The sequence below is a fragment of the Ursus arctos genome, unplaced genomic scaffold (assembly GCF_023065955.2).
Source record: "Ursus arctos isolate Adak ecotype North America unplaced genomic scaffold, UrsArc2.0 scaffold_29, whole genome shotgun sequence".
Lineage (NCBI taxonomy): Eukaryota > Metazoa > Chordata > Mammalia > Carnivora > Ursidae > Ursus > Ursus arctos.
Genome location: NW_026622974.1, coordinates 25,984,125 through 26,007,876, shown reverse-complemented (window position 1 = coordinate 26,007,876; position 23,752 = coordinate 25,984,125). Strand labels below are relative to the sequence as shown.

Below are 23,752 nucleotides of genomic sequence, written 5' to 3'. Positions count from 1 at the left end.
GTGGTTTCCAGGAAGCCAGGAAGGCATTAAAACTGAAGAGACTATGTGGAGAAGGTCACCTTGAAACTCAAGTTTTGAGAGCATCATATGCTCTTTTGGACCTTGGAGAAGATAATCTTTATTGTTCTATGGAACTTGCAGCTCATCAGACCAACTTCAAGATGTTAGGCAACCTTGACTCAACTGACATGGAGCCAGAGAAGCCACAGACATGAAAACATTCATTTTATCTCCTTCCTCTTCATCATAGTTACTATTTGCCCACCATGTCAGCTGTGCCCAAATCAAACCTCTTTAATGGTTTAATCAAACCTCACTTCCCCATTTAATTATCTCCCTATCATGATCTTCTGCCCTTTCTTCTGCTTTCCATGATCAGCCTTACTATCCTTCCCTACATAAATCTAGCCATATCCAGATAATTTCAACCATACCCCTTACCCATTCCAAAATACGGCAGAGCAAAGAAAAATTCCTTGACCTCCTAAATCACAGATGGCAGAAAATCACATGTGTTAAAATTAACTAAGTACAAATTAATTTTATCAGAGGCAGTAGAATGTTATGGTTAAGAGGGAAAACTCTGAAGCCAAACTGTGGTTCAAATCCTGGTTCTACTACTAATCACTTAACCTCTGAGTACTTCAGTTTACCCAATGTCAAAGTGAGAATGGTGTTGATACCAACAGCATTAGTTAGATAGTGGAAAAATAACAGCCACCTAAAAGAAATAGAAGTTTATTTCTGATGGAGGAGTGTAGGGTTGAGGAGGTGGCTGTGAGACTGTGGGATTAGGCTCCTTTGTCAAATTCTGCTCTTCTTAAAATGTGGCTTCCATCTCATGGACCATGATGGCTACTCCAGCTCCCGCCTGGCTAGATGTCCACACTGCAGCTAGCAGGAGAGGAGTAAGAGAAGGAGTAGGCTCTCATTTCCATTACAGCTATGATCCAGAATTTCCCCCAAGTCACTTCCGCTCACATCCCATTAGCCAGAACATATTCAGTGGCCACATCTAGTATCAAGAGATACCATATGCCTTTTGCTGAAACTTCTATTACTATATCAAAACAGGAGAATAAAAACTAGTGAGAAACCCAGTAATCTTTGCCACACCAATGCTGTAGAGTTGTGTAGATTAAATGAATTACACATGTAAAGCACTCAAAAACAGTTCCTAGAACATAGAAAATCCTTGATGATTGTTAGGTATTAAAATAATAATACTAATAGTACATTATTATGCCTATTTCTTCCCTGCTTTTGTACTATATGTTTGTGGAAAGTGAGAATCATGTGGAATATTTAGACCCTTTACAAATAACTATTAATATGAAATGTATGTTAATTTTTTAAAACTAAAATAAGTGAAAGTAAAAAGAACAAAATAAGGGGTGCCTTGGTGGCTCAGTTGGTTAAGCATCTGACTCTTGGTTTCAGCTCAGGTCGTGATCTCAGGGTTGTGGGATCAAGCCTGGCATAGGGCTCTGTGCTCAGTGGGGATTCGGCTTGGGATGCTCTCTCTTTCTCCCTCTCTCTCTGCCTCCCTCCTCGCTTGTACACACACACACTCTCTCTCTAAAATAGATAAATAAATCGTTAAAAAAAGAACAAAATAAGAACTACCTGTCAAACTTTTCTTTATAAAAAGCTACATAATTAAAATAGGAACAGTTTTGAGCAATAGAAGTTTTCGATTATTTTCAGAAAATCTGTATGTACACATCAAAGTATTAACTAGGAAATTAGAAAATTGTGGGATTCAGAAAAACCAATGTTTGCTTTGGCATATGTTTGAAAGGAACTGAATTTCTTAACAAAGAGAGATGACAATTATAGAGCTATTTTCTTTACAAAAGATCAAGGGATTTAATTTTTTGGTCAAAGAGTTGACTAATAGTTATGGGTACTTCTAAAAGAATAAAGAAACTCTCTAACCAAAGTGTGGAAACACGAGTAAAACAAATGAAGGCAATCTTTTAAACCAACAAGTGGCAAAACTTTGGCCAATATCAGATGTGTGTAAAGTGGAGGCTTTTCTCATATAAGAACTCATTAAGTTTTTAAGGTTATTATTAGCTCTTTGGGACAGTACAGAAAGCTGATTTCTGTACCCAATGGATGAATTTATACTTTTTATATTGTCTATTAATAGATCATGGAATTTTATCACAATATTGCAGACTTAGCTCCACCTGTGCAGCTTCTTGTGGTGCAACCCACGTCTGTGGCGCTCAGTGGCCTCTTCTCCGTAAACACCAAGTGCATGCCCTGCTGCCACGACGACGTTGTCCTCCCGCCGGATGTGTCCTTGCTTGTGGGTCTCGGCCCAGCTCCAGTACCTGGTGCGTCCGCAGCAGCTGAACTCTGGACCAGAAGGGGCCAGGAGATTGAGCTCAAGTGGCCGGTGATTGCATCAATCATGCCTACAACATGAAGTGTCCATAAAAACCTAAAAGGAGGGAGTTCAGAGAGGTTCCAAGATGGCGGAGGAGCAGGAGACCTAAAGTTCTTTTGGTCCCAGGAATTCAGCTAGAGAGCTACCAAACCATTCTGAATACCTATGAACGCAACTGGAGAATGAAGAAAAGAGTAGCAGAAACACTATGAACAGAAAAGTGACCACTTTCTGCAAGGAGGAGAAAAGATGGCGGAGGAGTAGGAGACCCTTTCTCAGCTGGTCCCGAGTTGAGCTGGATATCTACCAGACCATCCTGAAAACCCAAGGAATCAGCCTGAGATGCAGGAAGACACATCTGGATCTCTACAAACGAACATTTCCAGCGCTGAATATTGAGGTACGAAACAGGCAGCCGTGAATCCCCGCACAGATATCAGATGATAAACGGAAGGGGGAGGGAGCCAACGAGCTCTGGCGCCGGGAAGCAGTAGCCACTTGCGCTGGGGAGTGTGCCGGACTCGCGCGGAAGGGCACCCACGAGAGAGCAGACTGAGACCGTGAGTCTGGGAACACGCGTGCGACTGGACTGAAAATCGGAGCTCCAGAGCGCTCACTGGAACCAGACTAAAACCGGAAGCTCAGGAGCGCATGCGCGTCCAAACTGAAAACCGGCGCTCTGGAGCGCACACTCGAACTAGACTGAAACTGAGAGCTCGGGAGCACGCCCGGAAACCGGGGGCGGCTGGCAGCGTTAGAAGCACCAAGGACAGAGACGTGCTGGCCCTGGAAGTGAGGGCTGGGAGAGCGGCTGTGGGGGGCACAAACTGGGACGCTGCAGGGTTTTTAGCAGCACCGATAGAAACAGAGTTAAAGTGGCAAAGAAAGCTCAGTGAAGAGCAGACTGTGACCTCTCTATTCTGAGACAGAGGCTAGGATACGGCCACTGCTGCTCTGACTCTCAGAAGAGTCACAGAAAACCGCCAGGGAAAGCCGTCAGAGAACTAAAGCCCGGAAATACCAGCTCACATTGTGCCCATCCCCGTCCCCCCTTCCAGGGGACAAGGTGACTCTACCCAAACAGGGTTGCCTGAGTATCAGCGCAGCAGGCCCCTCCCCCAGAAGGCAGGCTGAAAAATCAAGAAGCCCACATCCCTAAGGTCCCTATAAAACAAGTGCACACTGCCTGGGTCCTGGTTAATAATTTGGGCTCTGGGCATCCCCGCAAACTCTCCTCATCAGAATGACAAGGAGGAGAAATTCCCCCCCAGCAAAGAAAAGCCTCTGCCACAGAACTGAGGGATATGGAAATAACCAAATTGTCAGAAATGGAGTTCAGAGTAACAATGGTCAAGATTATGTGTAGGCTTGAAAAAAATATTAATGAAAACATTAACGAGAATATAGAATCTCTAAGAGTGGAAATGAGAGTGAATCTGGCAGAAATTAAAAATGCTATGAATCAAATGCAGTCTAAACTAGACGCTCTGACTGCCAGGGTAAATGAGGCAGAAGAACGAATTAGTGAACTGGAGGATGGGATGGTAGAAGAGAAAGTTAAAACAGAAACATGGCTCAAAAAAATCCAATCTCAAGAATGTAGATTATGGGAGATTACTGACTCAATGAAACATTCCAATGTCAGAATCATCAGCATCCCCGAGGGGGTGGAGAAAGAGGTCTAGAAGAGATATTTGAACAAATTGTATCTGAGAACTTCCCTAATCTGGCAAAGGAAAAAAGCATTTGTGTCCAAGAGGCAGAGAGGACCCCTCCCAAAGTCAATGAGAACAGACCTACACCATGTCATGTCATAGTGCATTTCGCAAATATTAGATCCAAGGATACAGTATTGAAAGCGGCCAGGAGGAAGAAAATCCTTACGTACAGAGGGAAAAACATCAGAATAATGTCAGACCTGTCTACAGAGACCTGGCAGGCTAGGAAGGGTTGGCAGGGTATTTTCAAAGCTCTATCTGAGAAGAACATGCAGCCAAGGATCCTTTATCCAGCAAGGCTGTCATTCAGAATTGATGGAGAGACAAAGACCTTTCAAGACCAGCAGAAACTGAAAGAATATGTGACCACCAAGCCAGCCCTACAAGAAATATTAAGGGGGGAGTTTCTATAAAAGTAAAAAGATCCCAAGAGTGATACAGAACAGAAATTCTTCACAGGCAACATGACATCATTAAAATCATATCTCTCAATAATCACTCTCAATATGAATGGCCTAAATGCTCCCATAATGCCACAGGGTTGCAGATTGGATAAAAAGACACGACCCATCCATTTGCTGTCTGCAAGAGACTCATTTTGAACCTAAAGATATATCCAGACTGAAAGTGAAGGGATGGAAAACCATTTTTCATGCCAATGGACCTCAAAAGAAAGCTGGGGTAGCAATTCTCATATCAGACAGATTAGATTTTAAACTAAAGACTGTTGTTAGAGATACAGAAGGACACTATATTATTCTTAAAGGATGTACCCAACAAGTGGATATGACAATTATAAATATCTATGCCCCCAACAGGGGAGCAGCTAGATACACAAGCCAACTCTTAACCAGAATAAAGAGACATACAGATAATAATATGTTAATAGTAGGGGACCCCAACACTCCACTCTCAGCAATAGACAGATCACCTAAGCAGAAAATCAACAAAGAAACAAGAGCTTTGAATGACATACTGGACCAGATAGACCTCATAGATATATATATAGAACACTACACCCCAGAACAACAGAATACTCATTCTTTTCGAATGCACATGGAACTTTCTCCAGAATAGACCATATACTGGGTCACAAAACAAGTCTCGACTGATAACAAAAGTCTGAGATTATTCCCTGCATATTCTCAGACCACAATGCTTTGAAACTGGACCTCAATGACAAGGAAAAATTTGGAAGAAACTCAAACACTTGGAAACTAAGAATCATCCTGCTCAAGAATGATTGGGTAAACCAGGAAATTAAAAATCAGTTTAAATAATTTATGGAAAGAAAGGGGGGGTAATCAGAAGGGGGAATGAAACATGAGAGACTATGGACTATGAGAAACAAACTGAGGGCTACAGAGGGGAGAGGGGTGGGGGAATGGGATAGACCGGTGATGGGTAGTAAGGAGGGCACATATTGCATGGTGCACTGGGTGTTATACACAACTAATGAATCATCGAGCCTTACATCGAAAACCGGGGATGTACTGTATGGTGACTAACATAATATAATAAAAAATCATTATTAAAAAAATAATAATAAATAAATAAATAAATAAATAAATAAATAATTTATGGAGACCAATGAGAATGAAAACACATCAGTCCAAAACCTGTGGGACACTGCAAATGCAGTCCTAATGGGGAAATATATAGCCATCCAAGCTTCACTCAAAAGAATAGAAAAATCTAAAATGCAGTTTTTATTTTCCACCTCACGAAGCTGGAGCTGGAACAGAAGAACAGGCCTAACCCATGCACGAGAAGGCAGGTGATCAAGATTAGAGCAGAGATCAATGAATTAGAAACCAGGAGCACAGTAGAGCAGATCAACAGAACTGGAAGCTGGTTCTTTGAAAGAATAAATAAGATCGATAAGCCACTGACCAGACTTATTCAAAAGAATAAGTTTATTCTTTTAATTAATAAAATTATGAATGAGAGGGGAGAGATCACGACCAACACCAATGAAACAGGAAGGATCATTAGAAACTTTTATCAACAGCTTTATGCCAATAATTAAAACAACCTGGACGAAATGGATGCCTTCCTGGAAACCTATAAACTACCAAGACTGAAACAGGAAGAAATTGATTTTTTATACAGACCGATTAATTATGAAGAGATTGAAGCAGTGATCAAAAATATCCCCAAAAACAAAAGTCCAGGACCTGACAGATTCCCCAGGGAACTCTACCAAACATTCAAAGAATAAATAATACCTATTCTCCTGAAGCTGTTTCAAAAAATAGAAACAGAAGGAAAACCACCAAACTCATTCTATGAGGCCAGCATTACCTTGATCCCCAAACCAGGCAAAGACCCCATCAAAAAGGAGAATTACAGACCGATATCCCTGATGAATATGGACACCAAAATTCTCAACAAGATCCTAGCTAATAGGATCCAACAGTACCTTAAAAGGATTATCCATCAAGACCAAGTGGGATTCATCCCTGGGATGCAAGGGTGACTCAACATTTGCAAATTGATCAGTGTTATAGAGCATATCAACAAGAAAAGAGTCAAGAACCATATGATCCTCTCAATTGATGCAGAAAAAGCATTTGACAAAATACAGCATCCTTTCCTGATTAAAACCCTTCAGAGTGTAGGGATAGAGGTTACATTCCTCAATTTCATAAAAACCATCTATGAAAAGCCTACAGTGAATATCATTCTCAACGGGGAAAAGCTGAAAGCCTTTCCCTTAAGATCACGAACACGACAAGGATGCCCACTCTCACCATTATTATTCAACATAGTACTAGAAGTCCTTGGAACAGCAATCAGACAACAAAAAGAGATAAAAGGTATCCAAATCGGCAAAGAAGAAGGGAAACTGTCTCTCTTTGCAGATGACATGATACTCTATATAGAAAACCCAAGGGGCGCCTGGGTGGAGCAGTCGTTAAGCGTCTGCCTTCGGCTCAGGGCGTGATTCCGGCATTCTGGGATCGAGCCCCACATCAGGCTCCTCCGCTGGGATCCTGCTTCTTCCTCTCCCACTCCCCTGCTTGTGTTTCCTCTCTTGCTGGCTGTCTCTCTCTTGTCAAATAAATAAAAATAAAAAATCTTTAAAAAAAAAAAAAAGAAAACCCAAAAGACTCCACCCCCAAACTACTAGAACTTATACAGCAATTCGGTAATGTGGCGGGATACAAAATCAATGCTCAGAAATCAGTTGCATTTCTATACACGAACAATGAGACTGAAGAAAGAGAAATTAGGGAATCCATTCCATTTATAATAGCACCAAAAATCATACGTTACCTTCGAATTAACTTAACCAGAGACGTAAAGGATCTATATTCTAGAAACTACAAATCACTCTTGAAAGACATTGAAGAAGACACAAAAAGATGGAAAAATATTCCATGCTCATGGATCGGAAGAATTAACATAGTTAAAATGTCCATGCTACCCAGAGTAATCTACACTTTCAATGCCATCCCGATCAAAATACCAATGACATTTTTCAAAGCACTGGAACAAATAGTCCTTAAATTTGTATGGAAACAGAAAATTCTGGCCCCGAATCTCCAAGGAACTGTTGAAAAGGAAAAACAAAGCTGGGGGCATCACGTTGCCAGATTTCAAGCTATACTACAAAGCTGTGATCACAATGACAACATGGTACTGGCACAAAAACAGATACATAGACCAGCGGAATAGAATAGAGAACCCAGAAATGGACCCTTGGCTCTTTGGGTAACTAATCTTTGACAAAGCAGGAAAAAACATCCAGTGGAAAAAAGACAGTCTCTTCAATAAATGGTGCTGGGAAAACTGGACCGCTATATGCAAAAGAATGAAACTTCACCACTCTCTCACACCATACACAACGATAAACTCCAAATGGATGAAAGACCTTGATGTGAGACAGGAATCCATCAAAATCCTAGAGGAGATTATAGGCAGCAACGTCTTTGATATCGGCCACAGCAACTTTTTTCATGACGTATCTCCAAAGGCAAGAGGAACAAAAGAAAAAATGAACTTGTGGGACTTCATCAAGATAAAAAGCACAGCCAAGGAAACTGTCAAAAAAACTAAGAGGCAGCCCATAGAATGGAATGAGGTATTTTCAAATGACACTACAGATAAAAGACTAGTATCCAAGATCTAAAAAGAACTTCTCAAACTCAATACACAGGAAACAAATAATCGAATCAAAAAATGGGCAGAAGATATGAACAGACATTTTTCCAATGAAGACATACAAATGGCTAACAGACACATGAAAAAATGTTCAAAATTATTAGCCATCAGGGAAATTCAAATCAAAACCACCTTGAGATACCACCTTACACCAGTTAGAATGGCAAAAATTGACAAGGCAGGAAACAACAAATGTTGGAGAGGATGTGGAGAAAGGGGATCCCTCTTACACTGTTGGTGGGAATGCAAGTTGGTACAGCCACTTTGGAAAACAGTGTGGAAGTCATTTAAAAAGTTAAAAATTGAGCTACCCTATGATCTAGGCATTGCACTACTGGGTATTTATCCCAAAGATACAGACGTAGTGAAGAGAAGGACCATATGCACCCCAATGTTCATAGCAGCATTGTCCACAATAGCTAAATCATGGAAGGAGCCGAGATGCCCTTCAACAGATGACTGGATTAAGAAGATGTGGTCCATATATACAATGGAATATTACTCAGCCATCAGAAAGAACAATTACACAACATTTGCAGTAACATGGACGGGACTGGAGGAGATTATGCTAAGTGAAATAAGTCAAGCAGAGAAAGACAATTATCATACGGTTTCACTCATTTATGGAACATAAGAAATAGGAAGATCGGCAGGAGAAGGAAGGGAAGAATGAAGGAGGGGTAAACAGAAGGGGGAATGAACCATGAGAGACTGTGGACTCTGGGAAACAAACTGAGGGCTTCAGTGGGGGGGGATTGGAATAAGCCGGTGATGGGTATTAAGGAGGGCACATATTGCATGGTGCACTGGGTGTTATACGCAAATAATGAATCATGGAACATTTCATCAAAAACTGGGGATGTACTGTATGGTGACTAATATAACAAAATAAAAATTATAAAAAATGAAATAGATAAATAAATAAACAAACAAACAAATAAATAAATAAAACAATATTGCAGACTTAGGTAGAACAGAGTACTCGTTTTGGAGCTAAATCACCTGGGTTTATATCCTAGCTTTAGCTACTGGCTGTACGACCTTGAACAAGTTACTCAACCTCTGTATGTATTAGATTTGTCATCTTAAAATAGGAACAATAATAATACATGTCCCATAGAGTAATTATGATGATTAATTAAATTAATATGCATAAAGCTTTTAAAGCAGAAGCATTCAGGAATTGTCGGCCATTTAATTATTAATATTACCCAAGTCTTTTAAATGTTTTACAGCATTACTGGGGTGCCTGGGTGGCTTAGTCAGTTAAGCATCTGCCTTTGGTTCAGGTCATGTTCCTCGGGTCCTGGGATTGAGCCCTATGTCTCCCACATCAGGCCCCCTGCTCAGCGGGGAGTCTGCTTCTCCCTCTCCCTGTGCTTGCCGCTCCCCCTACTTGTACACTCTCTCTCTGTCAAATAAATAAATGAAATCTTTTTAATAAAATTTCTACAGCATTATAGGCATTAACTTCTTACTTTTTTTTTTTTAAGATTTTATTTATTTATTCGACAGAGATAGAGACAGACAGCGAGAGAGGGAACACAATAGGGGGAGTGGGAGAGGAAGAAGCAGGCTCCCAGCGGAGGAGCCTGATGTGGGGCTCAATCCCATAATGCTGGGATCACGCTCTGAGCCGAATGCAGACGCTTAACCACTGTGCCACCCAGGTGCCCCAACTTCTTACTTTTATACAGCTTTACCAATCACAAAATTCTATCTCTACTGTCTTATTTGATTGTCACTATTTTGTCACTACAGTTATCAATTAGGGACATTATCCCCATTTTAAAGGCAAGAAAATTAAAGCTTAAAGAGAGGAAATAACTTACTCAAGGTTGCCCACCGTCCAAACCAATGGGCTCAAGTCAATGACTTGGTACTCTTGCGGGTTAGCTTACCTCTGCTTTAATCAGAGGAACACTGGTGGTGATGATACATGAGCCTTAGGTGATATGGTCCAAATAGCTCTTTCTATGGACCATGACACATGGCCATGCCTTCCTTGACACCCCTGATTAAGCCAAGGAGAGCACATGACTTTAGGGCAGTGCAAAAGCTCTGCCCCAACAAAGATGACAGTCACTTTCTATTCTCTCTTTTGGAAATTTGAGCATTTCTAGCTCTGACAACTGGTGTTAGAAAGAGCTTCACCCTACTCCATAATCTTTATCACTCTAACTTCAATTTCTTAAAATGGACCTTTTCTTAATAATGAAAACTTCATTTTAAAGCCTCTCTTCAAACCTAATTGTTACCCTTAAGTCCCATCTAAACAGAAATTCTAAAGATGCCACTGAAAGGAGACTTGAAAGTTCTTACCAGAAACAGAAACTGAGAAGCATGTGGAGGAAGGCCAGGGGTGCCCAAGGGAGGGCATGCTTTTCATGAACACTGCCTAGAAGTAATGTAGCTATTGCTGGCTAGCATAGTAGCGGTTCCGATAGCAGAGTGCATTTCTAAATCATGGTAAAGGCAAAGATCAACAAAATCTTACTTTTGTGGACAAAAGTTCACTTAATTCTAGATTCTAACTCAGTGTTGAATCCTGCTTATTTGGGAATCCACAAGTCTTCCTTAAGACCCCCTGTGGGTCTCTTTTGTTACTACATGAGTGTCTCAGAGTAACTCAATGGTGTCTCTGTTTCTTGCAACCACAGTCTAAGACAAGGAGATATGTAAATGATCAATTAAGATCTCTGTTAGGATTTTGAAACAAAAACACCCTATATTTTACATATGAAACCAAATGGACAGAGATGCACAGAAAGGTCATCTGCAATGAGAGAGAAGAATGAGGCAGAGGTACAGAGAGAACAAGGAAAAGAGTCAGAGTCAGAATCCCTTAGTTCAGCTGTTCCTTCCCTTGAGTTTTCTGAGACATCCAGTGGCCTTATAGCAAATTCTCCTTTTCTCCCCAAGCTAGCTTAGTTAGATTTCTGTAGTTTGCAACCCAAAATAGAGCTAATGTCTATATTTCTCATCCCAGAATTCTTTGGGGCAATTCAACCGGATAAACTCTGGGTGTGTAATTCAAATATGAACACGCATATATATGACACCAAACAGGCTATCCTAGAAGTTAAGGAAAGCATTAGGTTGCACTGAAAACCCAGCATTTAACCTTAACTGCCTGGTTTTGAAAAGATAGTCACGCACACCAGTAATATTCAACGAGGGCAACATAATTGTTGTTAGAAAATGTTCCATGAATATTGCAATGTTTCTGAGCAAAGAGCACTGGCGCCTGGATTAAAGGATGATTGAACAGCAACCCTAAATATAGAGCCCTCCAGAGAGAGAAATTTGTCTCCCTGGAGCTATTTGTTTACATTCCGGGGTGATGAAGGTAATGAGGTAGAAACCTTCCCCTCCTCAGAGATCATTTGTTTACATTCCAGAGCAAGCCCCCTTTGCCCCCACTCTGTCTCTTTCTCTTCCCAGAGAGGAGGATGGGAAGACATGCTAGCTGCCCATATGCTATATAAGTTGTGAGTTTCACAGTGTGTTCCTCTCCTGTGGTAACTGTGCAGGTCCACCTGGTTCTCCCAGAGCTCTCATGTGGGGAACTGACACAAGATGCTCTGTGAGGAAATAAGAGATCTACTTTCTGATCCAGCCAGAGATCTTGTGTTTCTACCATTAGTATGTATATAATTATGTAACTATAACTACATACATATATATAGTTAAATATATAAATATATAATTTAATATATAAAAATATAACTTGTTAACCTGCAGGTAGGGTAACATCTCAAACTCTGCCCAGTTTCAGACTTAACACTATATCCTAGCTTGCCCAAGATAATCTTAGTTTACATTTACTATTTAAAATAATTATTAATAGACCTCATTTCGTTCTCAAAACTGTCCCTGTTTGGGAGGTAAATCATATGTTCACCCAACATACAACTCATAGAATCTCAAGTGCTATCCTTCAAGAAGTGCAATATTACCTAATTTTTTGCAGTTTTTGTTATTTGGTGAATCATTCCTTTAACTTGCTAACTCAGGTTACTTTGCCATTAGGTTATAATGCCAACTCAGGTTATACTGCCGCTGAAATAGTCTTAAGTGTCCCTTGAGGCTTCTCACTCTCAATTCCTCTAGAATTTGGTATCTGTGTTGAAGCACACATCTTCTGCTTTGTCTTGTAGCATATTTACGTATACTAAACAATACCAAACTAGTCCACAATATTTTTCTTCATATACAAGTCCATTGACTAGTCCAGAGTTAAACAAAAGAATAAAATATCTCTCGGATAAGGCAAATAATTATCCCCAGGTTCAACTGCTTAAAGGTTCAGATTGTTTTCAGGTTTACTAAGAATATGGTTTACCTATGCCCAAGTTGTATGGCAATGACTCTCATGCGGCAATTTAAACAGGGCTGATATTGGTTTTCCTCCACAAATGGAAGATTGAGACACAACATCAAATCATTTATACCAGGTTAATGGCAAAAGGGAAAACAAAACTACAAAATATAGCTACTGGAATACCTGTTCAGCATTCTATCCTCAGTATGACTGTGCTTCTATTTTGTGTGTTTACTCTGTGGAGTAATGTATTTTATTGTGTAATGTGTATAATGTGTTTTATTCATTATAAGACACCGTTCTGAAATATTGGTCCTGCCTTCTAACACAACATTAATAATAATTCATTTTTAAGGACCATGTTTTATTTATAATATTGATTTGTATATGTATTCATATATATGTGTATGTATATATTAATATTCTGGAACTACACAGATAGGTCCAGAAATAGAAGTTTTTGTTCAAACTTAGGATGGAAGTGCATTTAACTATATTACAAAATTTTCTAACACTGGAAGACAGTGTACTCCAGCCTCAAATTACAAAACTAATGTATATTAAAGTAAATTTAATTTAAATAACAAAATTTCCTACAACTGGAAAAGATCCTAGTTCATCCCCCTTAAATTGTAAAAATAATGTTTTCCCTTTGCCATTCATTCCCAAACAAAATAATTTAAGTTTACCCTAGATGACCATATAGGTCCCAGTGCCCTTCTAGTTATTTCATTATTTATTTCATTATTTATTTCATTATTTATTTATTTATTTATTTCCTTCTTATATTTCTGAGAGAAGCTACCTATTGGTAATGGTTTACTTATATTCTTTTGCTCTGAACTTCTTTTAAATCCAGTTCTTCACCACCACCGTAACTGCTACCACCCCCTACTCCTCAGTCCCTCCCACACTAGTCTCAATCCCTTGACATATTTTCCTTGCAGTGATGATCCTGGTCCTTGTCCTTCATTGGTCTTTCATTCTGTAGGCTCTTGCCTGCTGCCATCTGCTAGACCCAGTGTCTCCTCCAAAGATCTTTCCCACAATTCTTCATGTCCCAGTGTAGGCCTCCAACCAGTCATATGGACCTCATCAGGAAATTCAGCATCCTATTACTTTATCCTACAGAGGTAATTTTCTCTCTATTGGTCTTTACCTCTTCAACCCAAATTAGGCATAGAGTCTTTTTTATCATTATTGTTTTTACATTAAAAGGAAACATAAATTGTCCTCCCAAATGAAAAGAGTAATCATGTTCAGGGGTAATATTCAAACTTTTGAGCAGAAAAAAATGGCAAAGGTAGAAAGCTACCAGAACTGACTGTAGCGAGGCTGCAACTTTGTATATGTGTTGCCGAAGCGAGCACAGTGAGGCTGCAACTCTGAGTGACAATCCAGTGGGAGAGGGATTCCTCTGACCTCTCAAAGCAGCGACTCTCAAATGTGGCTGCACATTAGAATCACCTGGGAGATTTTCAAGCCCATCAGTGATTGGTCCCAACCCCAGTCCAAGTGAATTGGAATCTCTAAGGAAAGGGTCCAGGGTTGGTATGTCTTAGAACCTTTGCAGCTGATTTTTTAAATTGTGAAATGATTACTATAATAAATCGAGTTACAATCCATCACCATAAACAGTTAACAGAGCCTTTTTCTTGTGATGAGAATTCTAAGATCTCTCTTGGCAACGTTCAAGTAAGAAATACAGTATTATTAACTATAGTCGCCACTTTTGCAGCTGATTTTAATGTACAGACAGGGCTAACAACTACTGGGGTAGATGAATGAGATATACAGCCATGACTATTACTGCTCAAACTGTAGCCAGTTTTTGACATGGTTTTTCTTCTGTCCTTCTGAGGTCGAGAGGGTGAAGTGAATTGACCAAATTCAACGCAAGAATCAGTGGCTAAGGGGCGCCTGGGTGGCTCAGTCGTTAAGCATCTGCCTTCAGCTCAGGGTGTGATCCCAGAGTCCTGGGATCTAGCGCCACATTGGGCTCCTCCGCTGGGAGCCTCCTTCTTCCTCTCCCACTCCCCCTGCCTGTGTTCCCTCTCTCACTGGCTGTCTCTCTCTCTGTCAAATAAATAAATAAAATCCTTAAAAAAAAAAAAAAGAATCAGTGGCTAAGCAGAAACTCTATCTTGATCTTCTGATTCCCAGACAAGTCTTCTTTCCACTGCACCAGGCCTCTACAATATAAACTTAGCATGCTGCATATTATCACATTATATACATATTTTCTTATAGTAGCCACTTGTGATTAGTCACATGATTCTATGTATACTTATTGACCTACTTTCTTGAATGCTCATCAAAGGCAGTTGTTGAGGATGGACAGGCTACAGTCCTGATGGTCTGGCTGTTTAAGATCCCCCGTGCCATGTCATGCAATAAGTAGGTAGTAGTGTTATTGTCATAATTGTCATTACAAACTGATGAAACCAAAGTACAAACAAAGAAGGGGTACAAAGCACAGCAGGAAATACTCCATGATTCTGAACTCATTGCAATATCCAAATGCTGTCTTGTACCAAGAAGAATCTGTGGGAATGCAAGTGAGCAGTATTTACAGCATCTGTGTAAGGGGATAGCAGACCCGATAGCAGGTTCAGAATGACTAGAGAAAAGCTATGTTCAGTTTGTTCCCTTACCTCATAGATGAAGCCAGAATCATACAGTGGGCTGGGATGCAGAGCCACAAGTAGAAACTGGATAGCTTGATCATCACGGGAATGCTTTACCAACTCTACTGTGATGTAGGATGGGGTGTTCCTTATAGCATTCCTTATAAAGGGAGGGAGGAAGAGAGAGAGGGAGAGAGAGATCATTTATATTCATTGTAATTAACCCATCAAAGTTGTCTCATCCTAATATCTGAATTCTGTTTCAGGCAGTCTGAAAAAAGAACCCAGACTCTTGAACTATCATGCAAAACTACTTCCCTAATAGTATTTAATAACATTAATAAGTAATCTATATATTAATTTTGATCTGTCAATCTTGTATAATTATATCATAATATTAATTTGATATGAGGTACAACCATTGGCCTATCAGGGCTGGAAATACAATCCTTCCAAGATAGTATTTGACCCTGGAACAACACAGCTTTGAACTGTGTGGATCCACTTATATACACATTTTTTATCATACAGTATTGTAAATATATTTTCTCTCCTTATGATTTTCTTTTTTTTTTCTTTTTCTTTTTTTTTTTTTAAGATTTTTTTTTTATTTGACAGAGATAGAGACAGCCAGTGAGAGAGGGAACACAAGCAGGGGGAGTGGGAGAGAAAGAAGCAGGCTCCCAGCAGAAGAGCCTGATGTGGGGCTCGATCCCAGAACGCCGGGATCACGCCCTGAGCCGAAGGCAGGTGCTTAACCGCTATGCCACCCAGGCGCCCCTCTCCTTATGATTTTCTTAGTAACATTTTTTCTCTAGCTTACTTTATTGTAAAAATACAGTATATAATACATATAGCATACAAAATATATGTTAATCAACTGTTTATATTATTGGTAAGGTTTTCAGTCAACAGAGGGCTATTAGTAAAGTCAGGTTATACTCAGATTTCTTACTGTGTTAGGGTCAGTGCCCCTAACTCTGCATGTTCAAAGGCCAATTGTATTTAGATCATTGAGACTGTAGGATAGGATGAGTGAACAGAGTTTTTGGTAAGTTTCCTCCCCTTTTCCCAGAGGGATGGGGAGAATTATTCTATACAAAGTGCCTTGGGCTCTTTGAAGGAGAGCTGCCCTAACAATATAAATTTACAATTTGGCATGAATAGGAACAGGAATTCTACTAGATTAGTAACTAATACAATTCTGAATATTGAGAGTAAAATCCTGTACTCTAGGGGCGCCTGGGTGGTTCAGTCAGTTAAGCGTCTGCATTCAGTTCAGGTCATGATCCCAATGTCCTGGAATCAAGCCCCACAACAGGCTTCCTACTCAGCAGTAAGTCTGTTTCTCCCCCTTGTTCCCACTTGTGCTATCTCTGTCTCTCTCTCTCAAATAAATAAAATCTTTAAATATAATAATTAATTAATCAATTAATTAAATTTAATAAAATCCTGTACTCTAGTTCTTCCTATGTCAGTTTTGGATATTATAAATACAACCCAATTAAAAAATATTTCATTACAGCAATCTAGCAATCTTGCTTGCCATATACCTAGTGGTGTGCAGAGCTTTTCTCTCCCTGAAAACAAAGATCTCATAACCAGTAATCACCAATGTTAACAGGCCCTTGCTGTAATATTTAATTTATAGGGAAAAAAAGAAAGAAAGAAAATCCAAACTGCAGCCTTAGGCTGGCAGTCTGTGGCTCAGCCTCTCTGCATTTTAACCAGCCTAAAGTATTAAATATTTAGGCTCAAGGGATCTGTGATAGTTTAGACCCAGCTGTAATATTGGTTTAACAGTCAGAAAAAATAACTTTCCACCTCAGAAGCAAAATTAAAGTAACAATCATTAAACAGTATAATTGAGTGTTGTAACTTTGAACCATGATTCAAATAGAGGTGTACATTTTCCCATTGTTTCAAATTGTCAATAATTAAAGTCATCATTTAATGTAGTTTATGTAGCAACCATTAAATTACCCAAGAATGGGAATGCCTAATAAACTGTATAAATGTATTTTATTGATGCACAGTTTTTTACATGACTCTATGTGTACATATAAATATACCTCATTAATCCAGACACCACTAATTTATAGAGTGGACTAATACAGACACTGAGTATTTTTGAAACAGTTCAGACACAGAATCTCTGTTTGGATTAATGATGCAGCATTTAAATGAGTTGAGTGCTGAAAGGGAAAGAGGAAAAAGCTCCTTGTCTTAAAGATTCTTTTAGGTTAGATTTTTATAAGTGGATTACTATTTTGAAATTAAAGTGTTAATTGCAGGGTACATTGAAAGTTACTGAATGAAAAGTATTTGGGAGGCAGAATAGCATTGCTGTTTGAATGAACCTACAAGGATTAAATCCTAGCTCTGCCACTCACATAGCTGGGTAGGCTATATTTAATGAAATACCGCTTTAATGAACAAAAGGGGGAAAGTACTTGCAGTTCAGACTGCTCAAAAATATTGATCACATGATTACCATGTACATAGTCTTATCTAGGCTCTAACTCAAGTAGACAATGATTCATTAAATAATAGAACCCAAAAGTATCCCTGATACTCAGGTACTGATTCCACAAATAATCTCCATCACTTGTTCAAAGCTATCCTAAAACAAGACTGCCTGTGGGATAGAAAGCTAGGACTTGGGGCCTAAAAAGTCTTGAAGAACCATGCAATTTTGACAAGTCATTGAACATCTCTGAGCTCCACTGTCCTTCATAGTAAAATGGAGATAATACCAACTCTTATGTTTGTTGGAAGAATTCAATTAAACAAAATAATGCTTTGATAAATGGTAACTATTAATAGGAAGGTAATGATATCAGCATAATTTTTAAAACAAACATTTGATCTAACTAAGAGAAAATGTTTTAATAGTAATCATTTGGACATAACTAGGGTCTTGAAATTCAGATAATCAACTTTTTTTTTTTTTTAAGGTGAAAGCAGCAGGATCTGTTGATCTATTCCAGGGTTATTTAGTGGTTGCTAAATAAGCTACATTATTCGTAGTCTTTGCAGGTCCAAATTCAAAAAGTAAATAATTTGCTCCAAACCACATAACTAGGTAACACCCCAAGGGTATTAGTCAGGGTTCTCCAGAGAAACAGAACCAATAAGCAATACATACATGCATACATTTGTTATAAAGTATTGATTTAAGTGATAATGGATCCTGCGAAGTCTCACAATCTGCCCTCTGCATGCTGGAGACCCAGGAAGGGTGGTGGTCTAGTTCAAAAGCCTGAGAGCCCAAGAGTCAATGGTAGAGATTCCAGTACAAGTCGGAAGGCCTGAGAACCAGGAGTGTCAAAAGCAAAAGTAGATTAATGTCCCAGCTCAGGCAATCAGGCAGAGAGTGAATTTAACTTTCCTCTGCCTTTTTGTTCTATTCAGGCCCTCACCAGATTGGATGATGCTCCCCCACACTGGGGACTGTAATCTTCTTTACTCAGTCTACTGATTCAAATGCTAATCTCTTCCAGTAATACCCTCACACACACCTAAAAATCATGTTTCTCCAACTATCTGGTCATCCCTTGGCTCAGTCAAGTTGACACATAAAACTAGCCATCACACCAAATGTCTTGATTCCCAAGAAACAAAAATTTTATAAGGAATCCCCTGTTCCTCCTCCTTTTTGTTCCCTTTATTTATTCCAATAGCAGAATTATATTTTCAAATGAACTCTTATTTGCAATCACAGAAAAAGTCGGAAGGGATCTTTTGCTTCCATAAACCCTTTGAGACCTTGTGCCCTGGAGACATCTTTCTGAGGAACCCTCAGGCTCTGTGTAATACAGATTGAAAACCGTTCTGTTCCACATTAATGTAGTTTCTACAGTCTATTTGAGAAAAGTAATTAAAGAATTGAATATTCTTATTCACATTTGAAAGCAATGAATCTATTTGGACATTATACTAAATTTAGCAAGGCTTCTTTTATTATTAATTATTGAACGAATATCAGATACATGTATTAAACTTACTAAAAGGCTTGCTCTTCATGGAGCTTATATGATAAAATATGACAAAATGTGATAAAAATCTAATTTAGAAGTGAATACATTTTTTTCTTGTGACTTTCCAGCACCTTAATACCTTTTATGTCATATTTTATTTCTCCTGAAAAAATGCTGATTAGAAAATCATAAAATGAGAATGTATGTATACAATTATATATATCTTGCTCTTATATATGGGTAAAGAGCAAGCAAGAAAGAAAATGACTACCTAGTATAGTTAGGCTAGTACTAAGTCTTTTACATTTAATTTGTCACTTGATTCTCATGTAACTTGAATACGCTTAGGCCTCAATCATGCACAGATAAGAATGGGGCCATATTAGTATTAATATTCAATCTTGTTTGTTCTGTTTTTCACCCACTCAGCACAGAATTCTCAGTCCCGTTGATGTTGAGCATTATTTTTTTGTGGTTACTTGCCAGCCTTCTATCTTATTTGCTGAAATGTGTATTCAAACACTTTGCCAATTGTTTAATTGGTTGTTTTCCTAATATTGAGTTTTGGGAGTTCTTTATATAATCTGAATACAAGCCTTTTAGCAGATTTGCAAATATTTTCTCTATATATCTGTGGCTTTTCTTTTTTGCTTTTTTAAAAAGATTTTATTTATTTATTTGACAGAGAGAGAGAGGGTACAAGCAGGGGGAGTGGCAGGGAGAGGGAGAAGCAGGCTTCTGCTGGCAGAGAGCCCGACATGGGTCTCAATCCCAGGACCCTGGGATCATGACCCAAGCCGAAGGCAGACGCTTAACTGACTGAGCCACCCAGGAGCCCCATATCTCTGGCTTTTCCTTTTGCTCTCTCAGCAGTGTCTTTGCAAAAGCCAAAGTCTTTAATTTTGATGAAATCTAATTTATCATTATTTTGGTGTATTATCTAAGAAATCCATACCTAACCCTCATTATGGATCATAATTTCATGCTTCTCTGCATGCATTGTAATTTTTATTGGATGCAAGATACTGTGATTTTTACCTTGTTGAGTGCTGAATATTTTTGTAGATATTTTTGGCTTTTGTTCTAGGATGCAGTAAAGTTATTTGCAAGCAGTTTGACCCTTTCAAATACAGCTTTTAAGATTTTTTAGGAAGGACTGGAGGAATGTTTGGTCTAAGGCTAGTTATTCCCAAAACTGAAGGAAGGCCTTTGTGTACTCTAGCCAATGCCATACTAATTATGAGGTTTTCCAGTCTGGCAGGTAGAAACTGGTACTATTCCTGGCCCTGTGTATGTGCAGGCACTATTACCGCAAATCCTTTCAGGAGGTTATTTTCTGGGCCTCAAGTAGTTTGCCCACTTGAATACACTGATCAGGACTCTCCTAATTCCCATGGGGGCACCTTCTGCAGCTCTGCAGAGTTCTTTCTCTGTACAGACCTCTCCTGTACAATATTCTGCCCAGCAAACTCTAATAACCTATTCCTGGACTCTCAGCACTGTCTCCTCAACCCAGGGAGTTCACTGGGTTCTGCCTGGGTTCACCTCCCTGCACTGCAACCTGGACACATTCTCAAGGCCCTAAGATGGGGGTAGTCATGTGACTCACCTTGCTCATTTGCTCTCTCTCAGGGGTTACTGTGCTTTATTACTTAATCTTCAAAGCCTTGAAAATCATTGTCTCATTGTCTCAATATATTTTGTACATTTTTTGTTGTTGTTGTTGTTGTTGTTTCATGCCAGAGAGTGAACCTAGTCTCTGTTATTATATCTTGGTCAAAAGTATAATTTCCTCCTGATTTTTAATGGGAAGTATGGTTACTTTAAATATGTCGGAGTAAGAAGATTGCTAACTATAAACACAAACCTCAATAAAGTGCCAATTTGGACAATCCAAGGACAGCATGAAGACACAGGGAGTAGGGAAGAAAAGCAGGAGACAGTACATTATGATGGTTCTGAATCAACAGAACACAAAGGTCTTTCCTTTTAAGCCACTGCATTCCACAGCACTAGCAGCATCACGGCACAGGTTACATAAGGCTGACCTACCTTAAAATGCATGAATCAACCTTTATTTAGAATTAATTTTTGATCCTTTGACCTTTTATGAATTCTTAGCATCAAAATGTCAAAAGGCTTTGAAAGTTTAATCAAAATGATGTCATTCCTTCTCACAGTCAAATCTGCACTGTGCCTTTTGATAGTGACTATGAATATTACAGCTAACTATTTTAACTCTCAATAACTCTCTAATATTTCTTATAAAGGAGAAAGTGAGGAGACTACAAAGTGATTTACACATTGATTAAATTACTACAACATCAAATCTAAATAAACATTGACCTGCAACACCTAAACCATCAATCAAATGATTTTGGAATTGATGGAAATCTGTCCAATTTTTTGCCCTTTCTTTTCTGCTTATACTTTTTGCTTCTACTCAGTTTTGTTCTAAACTTTGCCCTGCAAAGCTTGAGCAAGCAAAAGAACCCGAGGAAGGAGCATCTGCTGTTCACTATTAAGAGTTGCGCCAGGCAGGTAACACGGCCATACGGTCTCAGTGAACTGGGGCAATGAAGTCCATCAAGAATTAAGATGACTCAAAGTAATCTGTGTTCTAGTTGCCTACTGCAGTGACATCAGTTGGTGACCTAAGCACTTGAAGAAAGTAAAGTAATTACCATATGCTGTAGAAATTAGCAAACCCAGAGAACGTCAGAACCCAGAGGTCTTACTCAGACTTTGCAAGCTGAACAACCATAGCCAAGTTTTACATGAATTATACCAAAGGCAAAAATTGGAGTTATTAGTGGCATATCAAGTATCTGGCACTGTAGTCATACCCTGAGACATATATCTCAATCAGTCCTCACACCAATTATGGAAGAGTTGTAATATTGTCCACATTTCACAGATGAGAAAACTGAGGCACTAATTAACTAATAAACTGAGGCACTGTTTGAATCCAGGCCTAATTCAAAAGACTTCTTCCTTATTTTTTATTTATTCATTTTTGAATACATAATGGATGCACATGGTACAGAATTTAAAAGAGTAAACAAAGTCATAAAATAAAAAGTAAGTTTCTTTCTTATCTATTCCCCAGATGCACAGTTCCCTTTCCAAGTGACAATTAATTTGTGACTAATTAATTTGTGTATACTTCTATAGATGTTTTACCAACTATGATAGTATACATCTCCATTTTCCCTCTCAGTTGTGTTAGTAGTTGCCTTCTGTATTTTAATGGTCTGTTGTTAGGTTCATAGTAGTTTAGAATTATTATATCTTCTTAGAGAATGGTCTCATGTTATCATTACATAATGCTCCTACGTATCATTAATGATCTTCCTTGTTCTGAAATCAGCTTTGTATGATATTAATGTAGCTCTTCCAGCTTTCTTTTGATGAGTGCCAGCTTGCTTTACCTTCCTCCATCTCTTTACTTTAACTTATCTGAGTCTCCATGTTTAAAATAGATTTCTTGCTCTGCCACTTCAATTTTATGATCGGTCCAAGAAAGGCATTCATTTTCATCTGTCCAACTTTTTAAAGTCATGAACAATAACTTCCAAGCAGCCCAATTATTTTTAAACATAATTTCTTCTCAGAGACAATGAACATGCATTTTAATACAGAGAAAGTCTTACCTTTCTCTTGACTAAAGCAGTAGAATGTGCATTGAATTTACTTGAGTTATATACATTACTTTAAAATATGATTAAAAAAAGAATTAATAGGATTCAGCTGTATATATCATTTAAGGTTGGATTTACATTTGTCACAAGACTGTTCTTACTAACTATATGTTTAGTATTAATTGAGAAAGTATTAAAATTCAAGGAATCTAAGTTAAATAAGATCTGTATCCTTTTTTTTTAAAGAAAAAATATGCAATTAATTTGAAAATTGCTGCAAATAGTCTTAGAGTGATCTTAACTGTTCCTTGGCCATAATTTTCTTTGGATCTGCATCCTGCTATTGGTCCAGTACCTTAAAAAATGCAATTCCATAATTTATTAAAGAGAAACCATCTGTACATTTTATACAAATGTTTATTAATCTAATCAGTCTTGATTGTTACCCTTGGACACCATCATGAGGGCTCATATTAGTGATTATTGGTAGGGACAAAATAAATCTAAACAACTGAGGTAACAATAAACCATTTTCTAGGAGTCTTTCCATATTAAGTGATAACTCAGATTTCTTAGAGTACATAGAGTTACTAACCATGGAAAGACAAGATCTCTGAAATCTACAGAACTGACCTAGTTCATGAGAGTTTTGTACAATTATCAAGTTTCAGTCATGAATGTAGATTTGTGATACCTTTTGCTTAAGACATGGTTGGAAAATATATCATTCCTGACAAGCTATGACAATCTTTTTCCATTAAGAGCACTTTTTTAGTAAGCTTTTTTTTTAATTGACTATAGCATATTATTTCAGTTATATATTGCTGATTAACCATCCTAAAACTTAATGACTTAAACCACAATTGTTTATTTTTTCTTAAGATCCTATAAGTTGAC

At 38.5% G+C, this 23,752-nt stretch overlaps 1 protein-coding gene across 1 annotated transcript in view; it reads right to left on the bottom strand.

Annotated features, from left to right (window-relative positions):
• RIMS1 (regulating synaptic membrane exocytosis 1) overlaps positions 1-23,752 on the bottom strand; it is an 851,235-nt gene that overhangs the window by 705,801 nt on the left and 121,682 nt on the right. The window contains exon 5 of the mRNA XM_057303964.1: positions 15,262-15,394. The gene's annotated coding sequence lies outside the window, so the exon portion shown is untranslated. The remainder of the gene's footprint in view (positions 1-15,261; positions 15,395-23,752) is intronic.